The sequence below is a fragment of the Zootoca vivipara genome, chromosome 1, assembly GCF_963506605.1.
Source record: "Zootoca vivipara chromosome 1, rZooViv1.1, whole genome shotgun sequence".
Classification (NCBI taxonomy): domain Eukaryota; kingdom Metazoa; phylum Chordata; class Lepidosauria; order Squamata; family Lacertidae; genus Zootoca; species Zootoca vivipara.
In genome coordinates, this window is record NC_083276.1 from 125,822,626 (window position 1) to 125,844,770 (window position 22,145).

Consider the following 22,145-nt stretch of genomic DNA (forward strand, 5'->3'; position numbering starts at 1 on the left):
CATTTTAGCTGCAGTTCATTCATTTGTAGTTTTGTATTCTTGTTGTTAAAAAAGCACGCCTAGACATTCCATTGTTGCGCCCATAACCTAGGCTAAAGGTGCCGTTTAGCTCCTAGCTTTCCTATCTCAGTTTCTAACACTGGTTGTGGCAGGGGTGGGCGGGCAGGAGAAGGGGACACACCATTGGCATTGGATTCTTGCAGAAAGCAACCGAGCTCTCAGTATGACGCTTCCAGGTCCAGTCTCTACAGCCTGCACCTTTTATCCATGCGAAGGCAATTGTTCTGTCAGCACACACTTCTCCCTTCTCCTCCCACCCTATGCCATTCTGGATGTTTACACAAACCCCCTGAGCATATTGGGGGAGCAGTCCCATTAAAGGTAAAGGTAAAGGGACCCCTGACCATTAGGTCCAGTCGTGACCGACTCTGGGGTTGCGCGCTCATCTCGCATTATTGGCCGAGGGAGCCGGCGTATAGCTTCCAGGTCATGTGGCCAGCATGACAAAGCCGCTTCTGGCAAACCAGAGCAGCACATGGTAACACCGTTTACCTTCCCACTGTAGCGGTTCCTATTTATCTACTTGCATTTTGACGTGCTTTCGAACTGCTAGGTTGGCAGGAGCTGGGACCAAGCAACGGGAGCTCACCCCGTCACAGGGATTCGAACCGCCGACCTTCTGATCAGCAAACCCTAGGCTCAGTGGTTTAACCACAGCGCCACCTGGGTCCCTATGGGTCGCCACCTGGGTCCCTATGTTTACACAACCCCCCTGAGCATATTGGGGGAGCAGTCCCATTATGTTAGTGCAATTCATTGGACTGGCTTCTGCTGGTGCCACAACTGAGTTGAGTAGCACTGTCTTCAATCCAGATTGTGCAAGTGTGCATGCACACGATTGATGAAGTATGCATGCACACGAAAGCTCATACCAAAATAAAAACTTGGTTGGTCTTTAAGGTGCTACTGAATGAATTTTTTATTTTGTTTCGACTCAGACCAACACGGCTACCTACCTACCTGTAACTTCAATCCAGATTTTAGTTTAGAAAACTTCATTTTTCTCAATCTCATTTTTCTTCCCCCTTCCATCATGCCATTCTTTTCCAAATCTAAAGTGAGTTCTTACCCCCATTCCCATGGTTCCAGATTGAATTGTTGCAGGGAGGCAGTCCGGCCTGCCCTGGCGGCAGAAGAGGATAAAATTCTGGAATGGGATTGGGAACGACCCAGTCCATAATTTCCTTTCATTCAGCTTCTGAGCAGTCTCCAAGTTACCCCATCCGCTTCACACAACAAGAAGACCGTGAGTTGCATCAAAGTTGTATAAGCTATTTCCTGTGTATAGTTGAAATTATTTCTATTTAAATGATAAGCTAAATACAAATCCCACCATAGTAAGGAAAACACTGGCCAAGCAAACATGATCTATCTGATGAGGGCTACCAAAGTGCCAATTTTCAAACGGACGCCAATAAAAAGGACCAGACCCAGCAAGTTAAAAGGTGCCGACAAAGACACTTTGATCCCTTTCCTCCGGGTTTTCTTTTAGCAAAGCACAATGTGGTGAAAACCACTGATGTGGTTTTTTTCCCAGGTATGCTTTAATTGGCTTTAATGAAGTCGTGATCTGGCAGTTCAAAAGTGATTAAGGTTTTCCTACCCTATTAAAAAGTCTGCAGAAAAGAAGTTATAACAACAACAACAACAACAACAACAACAACAACAACAACAACAACAACAACAACAACAACAGCAACAATTTATTATTTATACCCCGCCCATCTGGCTGGGTTTCCCCAGCCACTCTGGGCAGCTTCCAACAGAAAAATGAAATAAAATAATCTATTAAACATTAAAAGCCTCTCTAAACAGGGCTGCCTTCAGATGTCTTCTAAAAATCTGGTAGCTGTTTTCCTCTTTGACGTCTGATGGAAGGGCGTTCCACAGGGTGGGCGCCACCACTGAGAAGGCCCTCTGCCTGGTTCCCTGCAACTTGGCTTCTCGCAATGAGGGAACCGCCAGAAGGCCCTCGGTGCTGGACCTCAGTGTCCGGGCAGAACGATGGGGATGGAGATGCTCCTTCAGGTATACTGGACCAAGGCCGTTTAGGGCTTTAAAGGTCAGCACCAACACTTTCAACTGTGCTTGGATATGTACTGCTGCTGCTGCTCTGCCAGGGAGTGTTTGGGAGGACTGCTCCCCCTGAAGCCCACTTCCACCTTGGGCTTGGGGCGGGTCCCCCACTCCACCACAGCTTTTAAGGCTCCTGGGAGGCCTGGAACATTGCTGCTGCTGCTGCTCTGCCAGGGAGTGTTTGGGAGGACTGCTCCCCCTGAAGCCCACTTCCACCTGGGGCTTGGGGCGGGTCCCCCACTCCACCACAGCTTTTGAGGCTCCTGGGAGGCCTGGAACATCAGTGCTGCTATGAGTACTGGAAGGACTGCTCCCCCTGAAGCCCACTTCCACCTTGGGCCCGGGGGCGGGACCCATACTCTACCACAGCTTTAAGGCTCCTAGGAGGCCTGAAACAGTGCCGCTGCTGCTTTTCTTGTAATTCTGATGTGTTTGTAACTTTTATTGTTTTTGGTTTTTGTTTATCGTTTAGTCTGTTAGTTTGTTTTCTGTATTGGTTTTAAATTCGATTTTAAGGGGAGGGGTTAATTTTAGTTTGTAATTTTCTGTCTTTGTTTGTATTGTTTTATTGCATTAGTTTGTTTTCTGTATTGGTTTTAAATTTGATTTTAAGGGGAGGGGTCATTTTTGGTTTGTAATTTTCTGTCTTTGTATTGCTTTACTGTATTTTTTGATTTACATAGGTTTTAGGGAGGGATTTTTAGTCGGGTGTGGGAATCTGTTAAATTTTAGTGTATATGTAATTTTTATTGTTTTTGGTTTTATTGTTTTATTGTGTTTTTTGTGTTTTTCTTTTGTTCTGTTCTTTGCTGTTTTTAGAGGTTTTATTTTGTTTTTAAGGGGAGGGGTCAGGGCTGCCCGGGAGGGGGTCCCAGCAAGCAAAATGGCTGGGGCAGATTCCACAGGGGGTGATGCACTGGGACAACCGATCTCAGTGGTCACGGGTAGGAGGAGGAGTTACGCTAAGACCAGACCATGTCATTACCGAGGAGGCAGACTTAGTCGTTGTCTGAGGACTATCCCTGCCTCCGGGTCTGGTCCTGACCGGACGGATATTGGAATCAGCAAGGGATACCCACATGACCTGAAGGTGCTGCTGTGCAATGCCAGGTCGATGATGAATAAGACCACTGCCATTCACGACCTGATTGTGGATGGAGGATTTGACCTGGCATGTGTGACAGAGACCTGGTTGGATGAAGCCGATGGGCCCGTTCTTGGCGCTGCTTGTCCACCAGGTTTCTCTTATGCACAGCAACCCAGGCCATCTGGGCGGGGAGGGGGGGTTGCAGTGATTTTTAGGAAGTCATTAGTTTGCACCAGGCGTCCTATTGGTAAGACGGAGTTTTCTGAGTGCATGTTCTGGAAGTTGGGCAATAGGGGCAGTACAGGATTCCTTTTGGTGTACCGACCTCCCCGCTGCACCAAGGATTCCCTGCCCGAGCTGCTTCAGGTCGTGTCGGATGTGCTCCTGGAGACACCTAGCTTGGTTGTCTTAGGGGATTTTAACATCCATGCCGACACGACCTTACAAGGAGCCGCTCGGGACTTCGTGGAAAGCATGGCCACCATGGGGCTGTCCCTGAATAAGTCTGGCCCAACTCATAGCCGCGGACATGCCTTGGACTTGGTGTTCACCTCTATGGATGTTGGTGATCTGACATTAAGTAAAAGCGAAACAAAAGAAGTGCCATGGTCAGATCACTTTCTGGTGCAACTGGACTTCTCCGCAACCCTTCCCCTCTGCAGGGAGGTGGGACCGATTCGGATGGTCCGCCCCCGCTACTTAATGGATCCAATTGGCTTCCAGAGAGTGGTAGGGGATGTTTTATCCCATGTCGATGGCCTTTCAGCTGATTCCCTGGTGGCCCGCTGGAATGCGGAGTTAACCAGCGCTATTGACTGTCTGGCTCCGAAGCGCCCTCTCAGATTGCATGGAGCCCGGACAGCCCCGTGGTTTTCCCCGGCGCTGAGGGCGATGAAACAGTCGTTGAGACGGCTAGAGCGCCGGTGGCGGAAAACTCATTTTGAATCAGACCGGACACGGGCTAGAGCTCAACTTCGAGCCTACCAAGTGGCAATGGCGACAGCGAAGAGGACCTTCTTCACCGTCTCCATCGCATCTGCAGAAAACAGCAGCAGGAGACTCTTCCAGGTGGTTCGCAATTTAGCGGAACCACCTGCTCCATCCGGGCCCAGTACGGGCCACATGATCTCCTGCAATGATTTTGCAAAGTTTTTTGCAGATAAAGTCGCTCAGATTCGGGAAGAGGTAGACTCCACCGTGGGAGCAGGGCCGGGGCGGGGGAGTGCTAGAGTCCTGTCTAGTCAAGTTTTGTGGGATCAATTTCAATCTGTTACCTCCGAGGATGTGGACAGGCTGCTTCGACGAGTGAAACCAACCACCTGTCTCCTTGATCCTTGCCCATCCTGGCTTATAAAAGCTAGCCAGGAAGGGCTGGGCGATGGGCTTCGCGGGTTGGTAAATGCTTCTCTCCATGAAGGAGCCTTCCCAGACCCGCTGAAAGAGGCGGTTATTAAACCGCTTCTTAAAAAACCATCTTTAGATCCGGCCAATATGGCCAACTATCGCCCAGTCTCAAATCTTCCATTCTTGGGCAAGGTGATTGAGCGAGTGGTTGCTGAACAACTTCAGGCACGCCTGGAAGAAGCGGACCATTTGGATCCCTTCCAGTCAGGATTCAGGCCTCATCATGGGACTGAAACTGCCTTGGTCGCACTGGTCGATGATCTCCGGCGGGCTAGGGACAAAGGTAAGAGCTGTTTCCTTGTTCTGCTGGATCTCTCAGCGGCTTTTGACACCATCGACCATAACACCCTTCTGGATCGTCTAGAGGGTTTGGGAGCTGGGGGCACTGTCATGCAGTGGTTCCGCTCCTTCCTCCTGGGCCGTGTTCAGAAAGTGGTGGTGGGGGATGAGTGTTCAGACCCCTGGGCTCTCACTTGTGGGGTGCCTCAGGGTTCTGTCCTCTCCCCCATGCTTTTTAACATCTATATGCAGCCGCTGGGAGAGATCATCAGGGGGTTTGGGCTGGGTGTCCATCAGTATGCTGATGATACCCAGCTCTACCTCTCTTTTAAATCAGAACCAGTGAAGGCGGTGAAGGTCCTGTGTGAGTGCTTGGAGGCGGTTGGAGGATGGATGGCGGCTAACAGATTGAGATTGAATCCTGACAAGACAGAAGTACTGTTTGTGGGGGACAGGAGGCGGGCGGGTGTGGAGGACTCCCTGGTCCTGAATGGGGTAACTGTGCCCCTGAAAGACCAGGTGCGCAGCCTGGGAGTCATCTTAGACTCACAGCTGTCCATGGAGGCACAGGTCAACTCTGTGTCCAAGACAGCTGTTTATCAGCTCCATCTGGTACGCAGGCTGAGTCCCTACCTGCCCACTGACTGTCTCTCCAGAGTGGTGCATGCTCTAGTTATCTCTCGCTTGGACTACTGCAATGCACTCTACGTGGGGCTACCTTTGAAGGTGATCCGGAAACTACAACTAATCCAGAATGCGGCAGCTAGACTGGTGACTGGGAGCGGCCGCCAAGACCACATAACACCGGTCCTGAAAGACCTACATTGGCTCCCAGTACGTTTCCGAGCACAATTCAAAGTGTTGGTGTTGACCTTTAAAGCCCTAAACGGCCTCGGTCCGGTATACCTGAAGGAGCGTCTCCACCCCCATCGTTCTGCCCGGACACTGAGGTCCAGCTCCGAGGGCCTTCTGGCGGTTCCCTCACTACGAGAAGCCAAGTTACAGGGAACCAGGCAGAGGGCCTTCTCGGTAGTGGCACCCACCCTGTGGAATGCCCTCCCACTAGAGGTCAAAGAGAACAACAATTACCAGACCTTTAGAAGGCATCTCAAGGCAGCCCTGTTTAGGGAAGCTTTTAATGTTTGATTGATTTCTGTATTTTAATGTTTGATGGATCTCTGTATTTTAGAATTTCTGTTTTGTTGGAAGCCGCCCAGAGTGGCTGGGGGAACCCGGCCAGATGGGCGGGGTATAAATAATAAATTATTATTATTATTATTATTACTGGAAGCCAATAGTCAATAGCCCCGGTTAACTCTACATTCCAGCGGGCCACCAGGGCCCAGTACTGGAAAAATTATGTACCAGTACTGGCAAAATTGTGGCCTGCATGACTGAAAGCAAAAGCAGAGCTTAAAACATTGACAGGTTCTTTTATCCTTAAACCAGATGTGGACCAGACATCCTTAAACCAGATGTGGACCAGATGTCGTCTTCAAATAGAGGACTGTCCTCTCTAATGTAGGGCACACGGCTATCCTGTCACCTGCCAGTCTTTTTAGCTGAGCAGAAGACACAGAAGTGGGGACCTGCAAAACATTAGCAACTTATAGTATAGTAATGCTTTAAAAGGGAAATTAATATTGCAGGTGCACAGGTAAAAGATACATGTTCAGCATTCTTGTGTTTAAGGTACCATTGCAGAACAACCAACCTACTCTGCAAGCCACTGGCAATATGCCAGGTTGCTGATAGAAATTGAAGGTGTAAATGCAAAGTGTCTCTCCAGAGAGCTGCAGCATTTAATTTATTATGGCACCGTGTGGTGTGTTTTTAAAATTTATGACTAATAGTTTGCTTAGCAAGGTAAGCATCCATTTTCTCTCCCGGCTGAATACCAACCACAATTGCAGCATGCTCATTATTTTTTAAAAATTGATCTGGCTGTACGGGCTAGCCTAACAGTCAATAACACTGGAAATTTCTGTCCAAATAAACCATAGCTCCTACAGTCAATTGGAAGCCGCGTTGGATGTTCAGGTTCCAAAGAATGCTTGCAAACCGGAACACTCACTTCTGGGTTTGCGGAGTTTGGGAGCCAAAACAATTTGAGTTGCAAGGCGTTCGTCAACCAAGGTACGACTGTACTTTGCATATATTATTCTTTAGCTATGTGTTCTGCAAGCCAAAGCTTCTTGAATATTTTAACAAATAATAATAATAATGCTATTCTTTATACCCTGCCCATCTGGCCGGACGTAGCTTCAATATCAAGGAAAAAGTCAGTATTGTACATGATGTCGACTTCCTAGCTGCAATTTAGCTACTCTGCTCACACAACAGACACTTCCAGCACACAACTTGCTTGCTTCAATTCACACCCTCCCAACACCAGTTTGCAACAACGAAAAATGTGTGGGCTAAGACTGATGATGAGCCTGATTACATAGCGTTCTATTCTATGTAAATTCCTTTAAAAAAGAGAAATCTCTCTTTTTCTTTTTTTGAGGGGAAGAGGCACTGGCCTACAAATGCACTGAACTATAAATAATTAGGCAATCCGTTCCTACTCAAAATCTGTACGTTCGCCTCCTCCGCGCTGCCAAAATGCACCGTTTCTTGTCGCCTTTGTTTAAATTGGCAAGATGGGAAGGTTCTTTGCAAAACTTGCTTGGGGATTTTTAATTGCTGGCACCATTGCGGACTGTAATGGTGCTAGGAAAGAGAGCTGCACACGACGCTGCGAGCACAAACTATGGCGGCTTTCCCACACCTGCTTCCTAAACCCAGAGGTTTCCTATGCTTGGAAAATCCAGATAAGAGAGCTCATTGATTGCATAGAGCAGGGATGTCAAACCGGTCGACCGTGATCGACAGGTCGATCCCCAGGTGATAGCAGTCGATCGCGGGCTCAATTTCCTTTGCGGGGGAAAAAGCTTCCGGCCCAGCCCCCTTGCTGTTTGTCATTCGCGCACAATTGCAAAAAACAGAAGACAGAACTTAGGGTTGCCCCCCACCCTAAAATGGGTAGATCACCACTAGTTCTTTCTTCTGGAAGTAGATTGCAGACTCATGGGACTTGGACGTCCCTGGCATAGGGGAACTCCGGATTTACGTAGGATGGAGAAATTGTGGGATAGCAGTAGTTGGAGCAGAACGCTGAATGGATGCGGGGTGGGTGGGTTAAAGGATGCACAAGAGTTTCACAATCTACATTAAGCTGCGGGGTGGACAGGCCTTGAGGCTCAGGGGCATCGTAAAGCAATAATACAGAATCAGGAAAACATCGTGGATCTTTGCTGGTGCCGGCTACTCCATCAGCTCAATCTGGATTTGGGCCTATAAGACCAAGGAAAAGCATTGGCGAGCGGAGGGTGTTTTGTATGTGTGAGGATGTTGCTTTTTCACATAAACCACAAATGCAACAAGTTAGACAAACGTCAGCAGTTCAGATCGATCTGCACCTGAAAACTAGAGATGTTTAGAGCTTGTGGGCTGGGATGTGGTTTTTTGCCTGGCTCAGTAAGTAACTGCATAGGAACATGGATCAAATAAGGGAAATAATAAATAATGGTAAGGGGTGCTGAAATAAGGGTAGTGGGAGATGTAAACAGAGGCGGGACAAATTAGGCAGTTGTGATAGGCTGTAAACCTTATAGTACCCAGCCAATGGGGAATCAAGGTACGGTACTGCATATTGTTGGGGACCCAGGTGGCACTGTGGTTAAACCACTGAGCCTAGGGCTTGCTGATCAGAAGGTCGGCGGTTTGAATCCCTGTGACGGGGTGAGCTCCCGTTGCTTGGTCCCAGCTCCTGCCAACCTAGCAGTTCGAAAGCACGTCAAAATGCAAGTAGATAAATAGGAACCGCTACAGCGGGAAGGTAAACGGCGTTTCCATGTGCTGTTCTGGTTTGCCAGAAGCGGCTTTGTCATGCTGGCCACATGACCTGGAAGCTATACGCCGGCTCCCTCGGCCAATAATGCGAGATGAGCATGCAACCCCAGAGTCGGTCACGACTGGACCTAATGGTCAGGGGTCCCTTTACCTTTTACCCTTTACTGCATATTGTACTCGATAAACCCTTTGCTGCTTTGCCAGTTTTGTATTTTAAAGGTCTTAGGACCCACTTCTTACAGCAGGCATAGGCAAACTCGGCCCTCCAAATGTTTTGGGACAACAACTCCCATCATCCCTGACCACTGGTCCTGTTAGCTAGGGATGATGGGAGTTGTAGTCCCAAAACATCTGGAGGGCCGAGTTTGCCTATGCCTGTCTTACAGTATGGAAACATAATTTGTGGCATTGCCCAACCTCATTGCTGATCATCAGTGTTCACTTCCAGTTCCCTCAGTTTCTAGAACTTGAGCCCGCTCTGATCTCAAAGGGACAGTTTTAAAAATAGTTACGTAACAAGACTTTGCCCACTGGAAAGTGCTGAAGAAGACGCAGCGAGAACAGCAGATATGATAACTTAGCTTAATTTGCCCCTGACCTGACGTAAAGGAGACAAGAAGAATCGGCAGTTGACCATGTGGCAGCTCCAAAATTCAATTTTTAGATTAAAACCACAAGGCGTCAGATGTTGATGTGTCAGATGGGAGAAAGGCTGGATTAGGAACCACCACAAAGAGAAAGACAAAACACTTCTTACTCATACGGAGCAGGGTGTAGGAAAGGGATAAAAGATAAGTGTTACCATGGCAATAGTTGCTTGAAGACACATATTTTTAAATCTATCTCAGTGTAAGCATTCCAAACGCATTTGTCTCTTCCTTTGAATTGCTGCTGTCGAAATTTCTCCTGCATTTCACAGCTCTCGGAAGAGCACCCCCCCCTCCATCTGAAATGAAGGGATGCAATGTTGCCCTCTTATTAAAACAAAGCTTCAAGGTAAAGAAGAGGCTGTCATTTCTCCATTTATCTTGTCCCAGAGTTTTTGACAGAGCTTCCTTCCTGTCTGGGAATTAATTGTATGCCACTCCACTTAATAAGACAGAACGCTATTTAAATGCTACTTGTAAGCAGTCATTCTCTTGGCGTACCTGTCAGGGCTAGTATTAAAATGGGTGGGGAGCCTGTGACCCTCCAAATGGTGATGGACAGCCGGATGCTGTTGAACTACAACTCCCATCAGCCCCAGCAAGCATGATCAATGGCCAGGGATGATGGGAGTTGTAGTCCAGCCACATCTGAGGGCCACCCCTATATCGACATTTAATTGTTTCCAGGTGGTTTACTCCGTTTAAATTTGTACCCTGGGACCCTCAAGGCAACTCAACAGAGCATGCTAAGATCATGCTAGTATCATGAAACCATAGAAGGAGCCCTGCTGGATCCGACCAAAGGCCTTTGCAGTTCCACATCCTGTCTTCCACAGTAGAGAAGCCCCAAAGCATGTCATCACAACCTTCTCTTGCTGTTCTCCCACAAAATACTGCTGTCTGTTCCTGTAAGTAGCACAGCAGTCACTGATAGCCTTATTATTGGTTGGTTGGTTGGTTGATTAAATTTATATATCACCCTGTATACGGAGGTCTCAGAAACCAATGTTGCCCACATCATAATTCAGATGCAATAAGGGGAGTGGGTAGTGCTGTGGTCTAAACCACAGAGTCTCTTGGGCTTGCCGATCAGAAGGTCGATGGTTCGAATCCCCCCGATGGGGTGAGCTCCCATTGCTTTGTCCCAGCTCCTGCCAACCTAGCAGTTCGAAAGCACACCAGTTCAAGTAGATAAATAGGTACTGCTGTGGCGGGAAATTATTATTATGATGATTATCATACCATCTGACTGGGTTGCCCCAGCCACTCTGAGCGGCTTCCAACATATGTTAAAACATTAAAAAAATTAAACATGAAAAAACTTTCCTACACAGGGCTGCCTTCAGGTGTCTTCTAAAGGTTGTATAGCTACTTATCTCCTTGGCTCAGGGGTCACATAACTCCATACCCTCCAACATTTCTCCAATGAAAAACAGACGTCCTAACAAAAAGCGGGACCTTCTGGGATAAAATCAGAAACTGGGACAGCTGCTGTAAATCCAGGACTGTCCCTGAAAAACAGGGACACATGGAGGGTCTGCCTACTCCTTGCAGCAACCAGCCTAGCTTCAGCAGAGCTTATCACAAAGGCCAGAGAGCAGAAGAAGGCAGCCCTTAGGATTGAAGTAAGAAAAGTATGCAGATTACCTTGCATGACATAGTCCAGGTGTATTTGGCTGCAGACAAGCCATGTTTGGGGGAGTTCTTGGAGAAGGTTCAAGTGCTCCTCTTAAAAACAAACAAACGCAGGCAGCCATTTGGTCAAAAGTCATGATTTTAAAATGTCTTTGCTGTGCAACTGTACAAATAATTTATTGGAGGCAAACAGCTTTATTGCCAAATTTGGGTTCCATCTTAAGGGCATTAGAACTGCATTGGAATTAGAAGTATCTTCATGTCTCGGCAAAGATCAGATTCCTAATAACAGTAACAGCTGGCGTTCCCTTCCTTATGTCTTGTTTCCCCTCTCCTACAGAATCCAAGCTGGTCCCTTCTGTTAAAAACCTAGAGATGCAAGACCCTGTTCCAGTCCTGCTCTGCTGCCTGATTTCTAATTAACCAAGAAAGAGAATTTAAACAGACACCTCTCAAGTCAACGATGAAGCACAGATTGCAGCAAGGGTAATATTGACCCGTTTCTTTATGTGAGCTACTGCAAAGGGAGGGGTGATCAACAGCCATGGAAGCCAGGTTATGTGGGCTGAAGTGCACAATGCATCCTAGAAACACAAGTTCACATTCATATTTTTTTCTTAAGCCTAGATAAGAAAGTGTCAGGACTAGAAGTTCATTGTTATTATTTACCCTGTGTGAAAAGGTTCCTGCCAAACCATTTCCCATACTCGGGGCTTTGTGTATTTGATATATTCTGCTTTAGGTATTGTTATAAGAATTTTGAGGTCATATCTATATATATAATAATGGTTCATAAAACATGTACATGAATGTACAGAAACATGTCTGAAGCAGCACAGGAAGACAGGCCTGACTGACACCATTTTGACTCTCTCTGACCAGGTGTTCCTCTGCAAGGAAGAAGTGGGGTGGGGGGAACCTTCTCATTGTCTCAGGAATTAAAGTGATAATCCCTGGCATCCTGATACCTGAGTGCCAGACAAAAGGGTGTGATTAACTTGGCTGGGAAACAGGGAAATGTAAATATCTCTCAATTTTGTTGATTAGGTTTTGGGGGCAGGGGGCAGGGTCCAGACTGCTCAGATTACTGCCACCAGACCTCCCCTTTCATGATGTACCTATGATGAATCTAGGGAGGGGGGTCTTGGGCTACACCCCTTCTGTGACATATGGATGATGCTTCTGGGGGGTGGGCTGAAACCAATTTCAAATTTCTTTTTAAGGGCAAGACACCTCTGTTTGGTGTTCCTTCCTTGTTCTCCTGCGTGAGAGGAAGGACCCTGTTGCAACAGTTTTTATTCTTTAATAAACTGTACAGTGGTACCTCGGTTTACGAACACCTCGGTTTACGAACTTTCGGTTTACGAACTATCCTAACCCGGAAGTTAGTAAACCGAGGTGCCGGAGGTCTACTGAGTGTCCGATGCCTTCGGGGAGGCCGGGCCTTCGCTCCGATGCCTCCTGGAGGCCCGCAGCGAAGGCCCGGCCTCCCCGAAGGCATCGGAGCAAAGGCCAAACCTCCCCAAAGGCATCGGAGCGTCGGATACCTTCGGGGAGGCTGGGCTTCGCTCCGATGCCTTTGCGGAGGCTGGGGAGCCGCGAAAGCGGTCCCCGGCCTCCGCAAAGGCATCAGAACAAAGCCCCAGCCACCGGAAGGCATCGGAGCCGGGACTTCGCTCCGATGCCTTTGCAGAGGCCGGGGACCGCTTTCGCGGCTCCCAAGCCTCCGCAAAGGCATCGGAGTGAAGTCCCGGCTCCGATGCCTTCCGGAGGCCGGGGAGCGTTTCCGCGACTGGGCTGTGCAGCCGCGAAAGCAGTCCCCGGCTACCGGAAGCCGGGGACCGCTTTCGCGGCTGCACAGCCCAGTCGCGGAAACGCTCCCCGGCCTCCGGAAGGCATCGGAGCGGCTTCGCTACGATGCCTTTGCGGAGGCCGGGGAGCACTTTCGCGACTCTCCCCGGCCTCCGCAAAGGCATCAGAGCGAAGTCCCGGCTCCGATGCCTTCCGGAGGCCGGGGAGCGTTTCCGCGACTGGGCTGTGCAGCCGCGAAAGCGGTCCCCGGCAACCGGAAGCCAGGGACCGCTTTCGCAGCTGCACAGCCCAGTCGCGAAAGTGCTCCCCGGCCTCCGCAAAGGCATCAGAGCGACGCTCCCCAGCCTCCGGAAGGCATCGGAGCCGGGACTTCGCTCCGATGCCTTCCAGAGGCCGGGGAGTGTTTCCGCGACTGGGCTGTGCAGCCGCGAAAGCGGTCCCCGGCTTCCGGTAGCCAGGGACTGCTTTCGCGGCTGCACAGCCCAGTCGCGGAAACGCTCCCCGGCCTCCGGAAGGCATCGGAGCCGGGACTTCGCTCAGATGCCTTTGCGGAGGCCGGGGACCGCCTCCGCAAAGGCATCGGAGCGAAGTCCCAGCTCCGATGCCTTCCGGAGGCTGGGGCTTTGCTCCGATATCTTTGCGGAGGCCGGGGACCGCTTTCGCGGCTGCAGCCCAGTCGCGGAAACGCTCCCCAGCCTCCGCGAAGGCATCGGAGCAAAGCGGTTAATCCGTTCTAGGGGGTGTTTTTCCTCCTCTAGAACGGATTAATCAACTTCCCATTACTTTCAATGGGAAAGTTCACTTCGGTTTACGAACACTTCGGTTTATGAACAGACTTCTGGAACCAATTGTGTTCGTAAACCGAGGTTCCACTGTACTTTGCTTTTGACAGCCTTAGTTTGGTCTCTGTCATTCTACGGCCAGCGGCAACATCGTGCCTGTTTGCCTGGATCCTTGGGCTCTCCCTGGGTCAGGATCCATTTCTCTGGGTTCATAGGAACCAGCTTAAAATTTTACTTCAGTATTCACCCTGTTTCTTCGTCATCTGATAACAGCGGTTCTCTGGATGGCATGCAACAAGAATATCATTCATTAGATCTGTACATTCCAGAATAAAGAAAGTTCTAAATGGTGGCACTTAAAACACAACAGAATAAAAAGCCAGCCATGAAAAAGGAAAAGGAAAAAAGACAAAGGCTGCAATCCTAACCATGTCTGCACAGAACGAAGTCCTCTTTAATTTAGTGGGGGGTTACTCCAGGATAGGTAAAAAAAAAGTAAAGGACCCCAGAATGGTTAAGTCCAGTCAAAGGTGACTATGGGGTTGCGGCGCTCATCTTGCTTCAGGCTGAGGAAGCTGGCGTTTGTCCACAGACAGCTTTCCAGGCCATGTGGCCAGCATTACTAAACCACTTCTGGCACAACGGAAGACTGTGATGGAAACCAGAGCACATGGAAAGGGCATGTACCTTCCCGCCACAGTGGTACCTATTTATCTACTTGCACTGGTGTACTTTCGAACTGCTAGGTTGGCAGGAGCTGGGACAGATTCGAACCGCCAACCTTCTGATCGGCAAGTCCAAGAGGCTCAGTGGTTTAGACCACAGCGCCATCCATGTCCAGGATAGAATACTAGCAAACACCAGTTAATACATAAACAAGAAAAAGAAAGCTACAGGATTAAGCAGCCATACTAAAATGCCAATTTTGAAAGGAAATATAGTCTTAACTGTGCTTTATAGAAAAAGCACTCATTTAGGTTGCACTGCAGGACACAGAAACACTAGTAAGAGGAGAAGTTTTGCTAAATAACACCTACAAATTGGGAGCAATCACAAAGGTTGGGAACAGCAAAGAACATTGGGGCAGGAATTCACATACCTTACAGATCACCTGGTGCTGATGTGGTTAGAAACCATGCCCAATCATTGCATTGGGCCAGCACAAAGTTACAAAACTGGTATTGGTTGTTGCTGGGATTTAATTTTGAACTTGAGTATATACCTGGCAGAGGGATGTCTTATGAACTGAAGGGATCCTACATAGGAGAGGGTCCCTTCTAAAAGGGATCTAGGAGAGGATTTCCTTCTAAAACGTGCGGAAGTTCCAAGAGTGGCCTACAATGTAGCGTGAGGAATTAGACCAGAAAAATAAAATGAGGAAATATGAATAAACCTGGTGGCACGTGAAGCTATTTCATCCGTCCTAGTGAAATAACAATGGGACATTCAGAAGCTCTGTACCGTATTAGATGAGAGGGAAACTGCAACAAAATGTTGCCATGTACTATTGCCTACCATTGCCAAGGATACTTTTGCCCAGTTTTCCATTTTTATTTTCCAAATGACTGTCAACATCCTGTGGCTCCTGAGTAAGCCCAGTCCTCTTTGGGATGTTTTTGGGGCAGTTTGCCCTCTTAGATGTTATATTTTAAACATTTCTCTGTTCTTTGGCAAAGCTCAGGGTTCCTTGAGCAAGCAGATAACTTGTTTGTGCTCAGTGGCTCCATTTTGGTTACAACTCCGTTGACACCCATCACACATTTCTGTTGGAAGGCACGAGTAAAAGCTACCCAAAATATGGAAAATAAGAACATTAATCTACTGGAAACTGGTGAAATTACTGAAAACTGGTGAAATATCCTATAGAGGACTGCATTCATTTGTGTTAACACTACACAACCACACAACAGCCTCTCTCTCCACACATCCTATACGCTTCCAGGCTTATCTGCTGGTCCGACTTGGTTTTTAACTATCAGTTGATCTTGCATATGAAAGTTGCACCCATCTATTGGTGCTGCTCAAGAACAGCATATCTACATGGATAACTCAGTTGGCAAGGATACTGACAAGCTGGAACGTGTCCAGAAGAGGGCAACCAAAATGGTCAAAGGCCTGGAAACGATGCGTTATGAGGAACGGCTTAGGGAGCTGGGTATGTTTAGCTTGGAGAAGAGAAGGTTAAGGGGTGGTATGATAGCCATGTTCAAATATATAAAAGGATGTCATATAGAGGAGGGAGAAAGGTTGTTTTCTGCTGCTCCGGAGAAGCGGACACAAAGCAATGGATTCAAACTACAAGAAATAAGATTCCACCTAAACATTAGGAAGAACTTCCTGACAGTAAGAGCTGTTCGGCAGTGGAATTTGCTACCAAGGAGTGTGGTGGAGTCTCCTTCTTTGGAAGTCTTTAAGCAGAGGCTTGACAGGCATATGTCAAGAATGCTTTGATGGTGTTTCCTGCTCGGCAGGGGGTTGGACTGGATGGCCCTTGTGGTCTCTTCCAACTCTATGATTCTATGATTCTAAATAATGGTGCTGATGACACCAATGTTGCAGGTTCGATCCCCCTATTCCTGCAATACAGCGTGTTGGATTAGATGATCCTTGGGGTCCCTTCGAACTCTACGATTCTAGTCCACTGACTTTCCAGCTGCCACCATCTCTAATGCATTAAGACGACAGAAGTGAAAAGGTCCTGCCCTTCTAGGGAATTGCTGCTTCATTTAATTTAGGAAATACGGCTTGCTGTCATAACTATGATAGAAGCAGACATTCGTATCATATTTCTCCTTCTCCCAATTTGCCAAAGCTACAGCAATGGGTTCATAGCTAAGGCCTCTAACTGAGACGAAGACACAAACCCCTCCGACGGAAACGTACTGTCAATGGCAGATTTGTACTTCCTTGATCTGAACAGTGGATCATTTTTTTCTCCTGCAGGAGTTTAGTCAGATGTAAGGGACTGATTACATTTATCTTGTTTGTTCCAGATAATCCTTTAAGGCAATTTAAGCTTTTCAGCTGCTGCACAGTGGCTCCTTCCCTGCTGCGATCCGAATCACAGCTGAATAGCCATCCAAGAATTCTAGCATATCCAAGCAACAAGAGAGGCGTCGGCGTCTCAGTAGGTTTCAGCCCCCAATGATGTCAAAGAGAGACATATTGTTTGAAATATATATATCCTTGGGTCTCTTGCACTGTCGCCTCATGTGACGATAATGGCTGCAAAAGGCATCGAACAAGGGATAAATGGATTGCCTCTGCACAGGATCTCTGGGAAAGCTGCCGGCTCAGTTCACTATTTATTAGCATTCTTTCCCCATTCCAAGCTCTGCACGAATATGAATCTATTTTTGCAACACTAGATTCTGCTCCATGCCTGCCACACCTTGCATTCAGAAAAAGGAAGACTGTATAGAATGTGGCCCATTTACACCTAATTGAAAAAATGTGCTTCACTGGGTGATGCTTTGCTTTCACACAGTTTTTACCTCCGTGAGCATAATTTGCAAGGGTTCCGTTAAGTAAAGCTCCCTTTACATTTGCATGTCCATATCAATTTTCTTTTGGATGTTAGCTTACCCCTGCTGCAGAGCCATATTCACAAGAAGACTATACTGTACAATAATGATACTTTACATTAGTTCAGTGGTCCTAAGTAATGGGATCACCTGGCAAAACGGCACACTATGGTAATAATTAGAATCTGAAAGGTGGTCATATTACCCCATTGGATTAAAGAGGTGAAACAACCTTATCAGGTGTACTGTAGCAGTTGCCAATCATTTTTGCTAATGGGATAGTTTGGTTGACTGTCGTAAATTGACATATATTACATTTTCAGTGAAATGTTCTCAACATGGTGGAATCCCAGTCCCCCCAACTCTTTGTATGAGAACCACCTGTCCTTTCCAATCTCAGATCCAGAAATGAACCCCCATATACTGCATTGATCCCCAGGAAGCATTGCTGTTGATCCGGCAGCCTGCCTCCAAAATTCACATTATCAAGCATTTGGGATAAAAGTCTCTCATGGATGTATTTTTCTTGCTATAGAGCAGGGGTGGCCAACTTCCAAGAGACTGTGATCTACTCACAGAGTTAAAAACTGGCAGTGATCTACCCCATTTTTTGGGATTCAGGTCAAAGTTGTTGAGATTTTTTTTAGGGAGGAGGAAAGCCCCCTTTTTTTAGGGAAGCAAAAGTTGTTGAGCTTCTTTGGGGGGAACCGGTCATCTACCAGTGATCTACCACAGACACCCGGTGATCTACCAGTAGATCACGATCTACCTGTTGGACATGCCTGCTATAGAGAAACCAGTAGCGTGCAATAACTCAACAAGACAATAACTGAACAATAACTGAACTGCTTCCTTTTATCTGTCCTTCCAACATTCACCTTGGCTTGCTTTTCCAATTAACGATGAAAAATGAAGGACTTTAACAATGGATCGATACTCCTCCTCAGTTTAGGTTCGATCACAACAGGATCCAGCCACCAGCCAGTTCTCAATGGAGGTGTTCAGACCAAAACCATTGGATATTTGGAGACAGGTGGGGCTGGTTCACTCTGGGAAGAAGGCAACAGAGTTACCAGGAGCTCTTTGCCCATGTTTTGCCATGCACAGGAGAAAGTGGCAGAGATGTTACAATGAACGTGAAGCTCCTTGGAAATGGGGAAAAGGCAATGGGGGGGGGTTTCACACTTACGTCAAATCTCTCCTCAAATCCCACCTTTGTACAGTCCTTCCATCCCCATGTCCTATTACAGGGGTCACCAGTATGGCTTTCAAGAATGCCACACCAATGTGCCCACCAGTTCTTACGGCACCTGCCCTGCATCCTGCCCCCAGAACATGCAAGCAGAAGATCTGACTTATAATTAAGAAAAAGGCAGCAGACACAGCACTCAAGAGTCACAAGCAAGGAAGGAAAAAAACGCTCTCCTATTTATCCAATCTACCTCCCTTTCCTCCCCACTTCCTGTCTCCCACCATGGTTTATACTGCAGGCATCCCCAAACTTCGGCCCTCCAGATGATTTTGACTACAATTCCCATCTTCCCCGACCACTGGTCCTGTTACTTAGGGATCATGAGAGTTGTAGGCCAAAACATCTGGAGGGCCGCAGTTTGGGGATGCCTGGTTTATAGCAAAATAGCTGCTCCAGAGCAGAAAAACACAAAAGGCAAGGCTTGTTTAAGGCTCATTCTTAGTTTACAGTACCACACGCAGGTCCAGCTGTTCAGATATCTGAATCTGTGGTGTGTAAAGCGAGGGTTGGGTATTAATTCATTGTGTTTGGATAAACGAATTTCCATACAACAAGCATTTGTATAGTGTGACCTGCATGCATTCCTAGTTAAGAGGCTGCTGTTAGCACAGATTAGTGCTAGTTGATTAACACAGGGAGTAAAATAATCCCTTTGCTAGAGTATATGCTGGCCTCCTGTACGCTTCTGGATACAAGTTTTTAAATCTATTGTTAGAATAGGCCGCCTGCACCTCTGCAAGCAGCCTCTTCCTTTGCTTCATGTGTCAGCTTCCTAAATCAGCCAAGGCCCAACCTCTCTGGACATCACATCTAATGCAGTTAATTTGAACTGAGTGCATCAGCAATCTGTGGGACTGCTCCTCGGTAGCAAATGCTTGCTTCCAATGCAGAGATATTCCAGCGCCTGAGTTTTGATTATGCTTCAAGTACAAAATAATAAGCCCTTATTATCTGAACAGCCACTAACGTCGCTAAGGTTGTACTGATGCGATACTTACTTTAGAATATTCTACAGCAGTGATGGTACTTTAAAAGCAGCACTGAAGAGCGGGTGCTCTGCCCCTTTTTTTCCTCTCCTTTTCTTTTCCCCCGACAAAAGCTCCGATAACTTGAGCAGCTGTATGGCGACAGGCAGAAAGGGACCTACGTAGTAGAGAGCAAGGAGTGAGGCAGCGCTGGGGAGAATGTCCCCTGATGCTGAGCATCTGTTTAAAGCAGGCATCCCCAAACTTCGGCCCTCCAGATGTTTTGGACTACAATTCCCATCATCCCTGACAACTGGTCCTGTTAGCTAGGGATCATGGGAGTTGTAGGCCAAAACATCTGGAGGGCCGCAGTTTGGGGATGCCTGGTTTAAAGACTTATTAGGAATCCTGCCAGAGAAGAAGAGTAGAAATGACTCCTGGAAATGTAAGGTGGGTGGACCAGAGCTTTTTGTAGACCTTTGTGCCTTTTATAAATGGAGTGTTTTAATTACACTAAATTATATAGGAACAGGATGATTTCTAAACAAACTCTGTGTTGAGGGGGAACTACCACCCAGCTGCTGCCTTCTCCGTTCCATGTTTCCCCTCAAGCTGAGAAGTATCACATTCTGAAATAGGAATATGAATTTTGCTATTGCAAAAACCCGTTGGACCAAGTCCTTCATGGATGTGACTCACTCCAGTTTGCTCATGTGGGCAGAGAATTTAGATCATACAAGCGGCTAATGGAAATTGGTGAGAAAGAGCGGCTGCTTTCTGTAGAGGAGGAGGAGGAGGAGGAGGAGGAGGAGGAGGAGGAGGAGGAGGAGGAGGAGGAGGAGGAGGAGGAGGAGGAAAGTTCCTGTTGCTGGCATCTTGTAAAAAGGAATGCTGCTAAATTCAAGGAGCTCTGTTAACATTTTAGAATAGAAGAGGTTTTGTTGTAAGAACAGCAAGAGAGGAAGATTGGCAACTGCGGAATTTTTAAACTGCATGCTTATTCCTAATGCATCTCTTCAAATTGGTACACTGCGGGTGTGCAGGGTTTTGTTTTGCTTCGTTGTGATACTGTTCCCCTAAATAAGCTCTTTGTCCGCTAAGTGTCTACCTGGGTAACGGTTCCAAATTATCATCTGTTCTCCTGTACTGAGAACAGCTAGCAAGTGCCTCAATTAATCTTTTGTTTAAAAAACGCTGTTAAGTACTGACAAGAAACAGGCTGGTGTAAAATAAATAAATAGCCCTTCGAGATTGTGCACACGCTGCAGGTCAGCTAATATAATTAGAGTTCAAATTCCAAGGGAGCTATTCTAAGTTACTCCCCATTCGACAAAGCTGTGCACTTTGTGACTCCTTCCAAAAGCAATTATTATATGCAAACGTTTAGAAATCTCTCTGGTGCGAGCTGCAGAATTTGAATCTCTAATGTAGGACCTGGGAGGGATTCAGGCTCTGCGGGAGCTTAAAGAGAGAAAAGTTTCTAGCCCTCATGATTATAAAGGGGAAGTGTGTTTGTTGGTTTGTTTATGATTTTCATTTTTATACATTTCAATGATTTTACAATCCTTTTAACATTCCGAAACTCAACTTCCTCCCCCTCTTTCTGCGGTTCCTTAAATTTATTTTTTGCATATTCCAAATTAACTTAATTGACTCATTTATTATTCTACTTTAAATACATACTCTTATCAAACTGTGCTTAGGTTTAGTATCCATGAATGACAAACCATTGCCCTACTTCCCCAAGATCTTGGCAAGACCTAAAAATAAAAATTACTTTGAAGAAAGACCTAATCACATTTGCAGCCAGAGCAATACATGCATTTCATACAGATTCACCTTTGGTTTGGAAACAGACAATACATAGTTTATAATAGAAGCATTGCCATCTGTGGAATATGTGATGGTTTTATTTGTGCTGCACTTCGTCCCTGGTAAAATTGCCTTCCCACATTCCCCCCAGGGACAATAAATAGAAGGTAAGGCAAGGTAGGGAACCTGTAGCTCTCTAGAAGCTGGAATTCCAACTCCTGCCGGCCAGCTGGTAAGGGACAGCGAGGGATTAGGTGCACAATCTGAGCAACAATACTACCTTGAGTACTCATCCCACCTTTAGTATTCTGCAAAACACTTATCCCGCGTGCATTTTATGCGGCACAATGGTGTTTTCTCTGGGTTGCAGAACTGACATGCCTCAGTGTTAGCATGTTGTTCCGGCATGCCCCCGTTCTTGTGTTTGTAAGAGACTAGAAAGAAGAAGAAGCAGGAACTAAAGACTTCAAAGGGGATTTAAATTAAACCAAGAACCGAGTTAAAGGAGGCTGAAGCTGATTAGGAATGAGTCACAGGTACCTGGAAAGTAATGAAAATAATTAAGGTCTTCATTATAGGAGTCTCCCAGGTGAAGGCAATTGCAAAAGGGGAAGGGAGTGAGCAGACTTCAGAGGGTGTTCCTGGAGTGATTTTCCTAAACTCTCCAGATGCGGGAGTTTAGGGAAAAAACAAATGTTATTTGGTGGTAAAGGTTCTTGGGACTTGAACTTGCACAGTGTGCCCTGCAGAACAGTTCCCTAACCATTCAACCACAAAAAACAGGCTGATCATTGCTATTTGCTGCCCTCCCTAAGCTGTAGACTTAGTCTGAGAAAGCAGGAAGAGCCCTCATTGAAGGGGTATAACATAGAGAGTGCTCCTCCCCTGCACAGCTCACAACTTCTCATTTTAG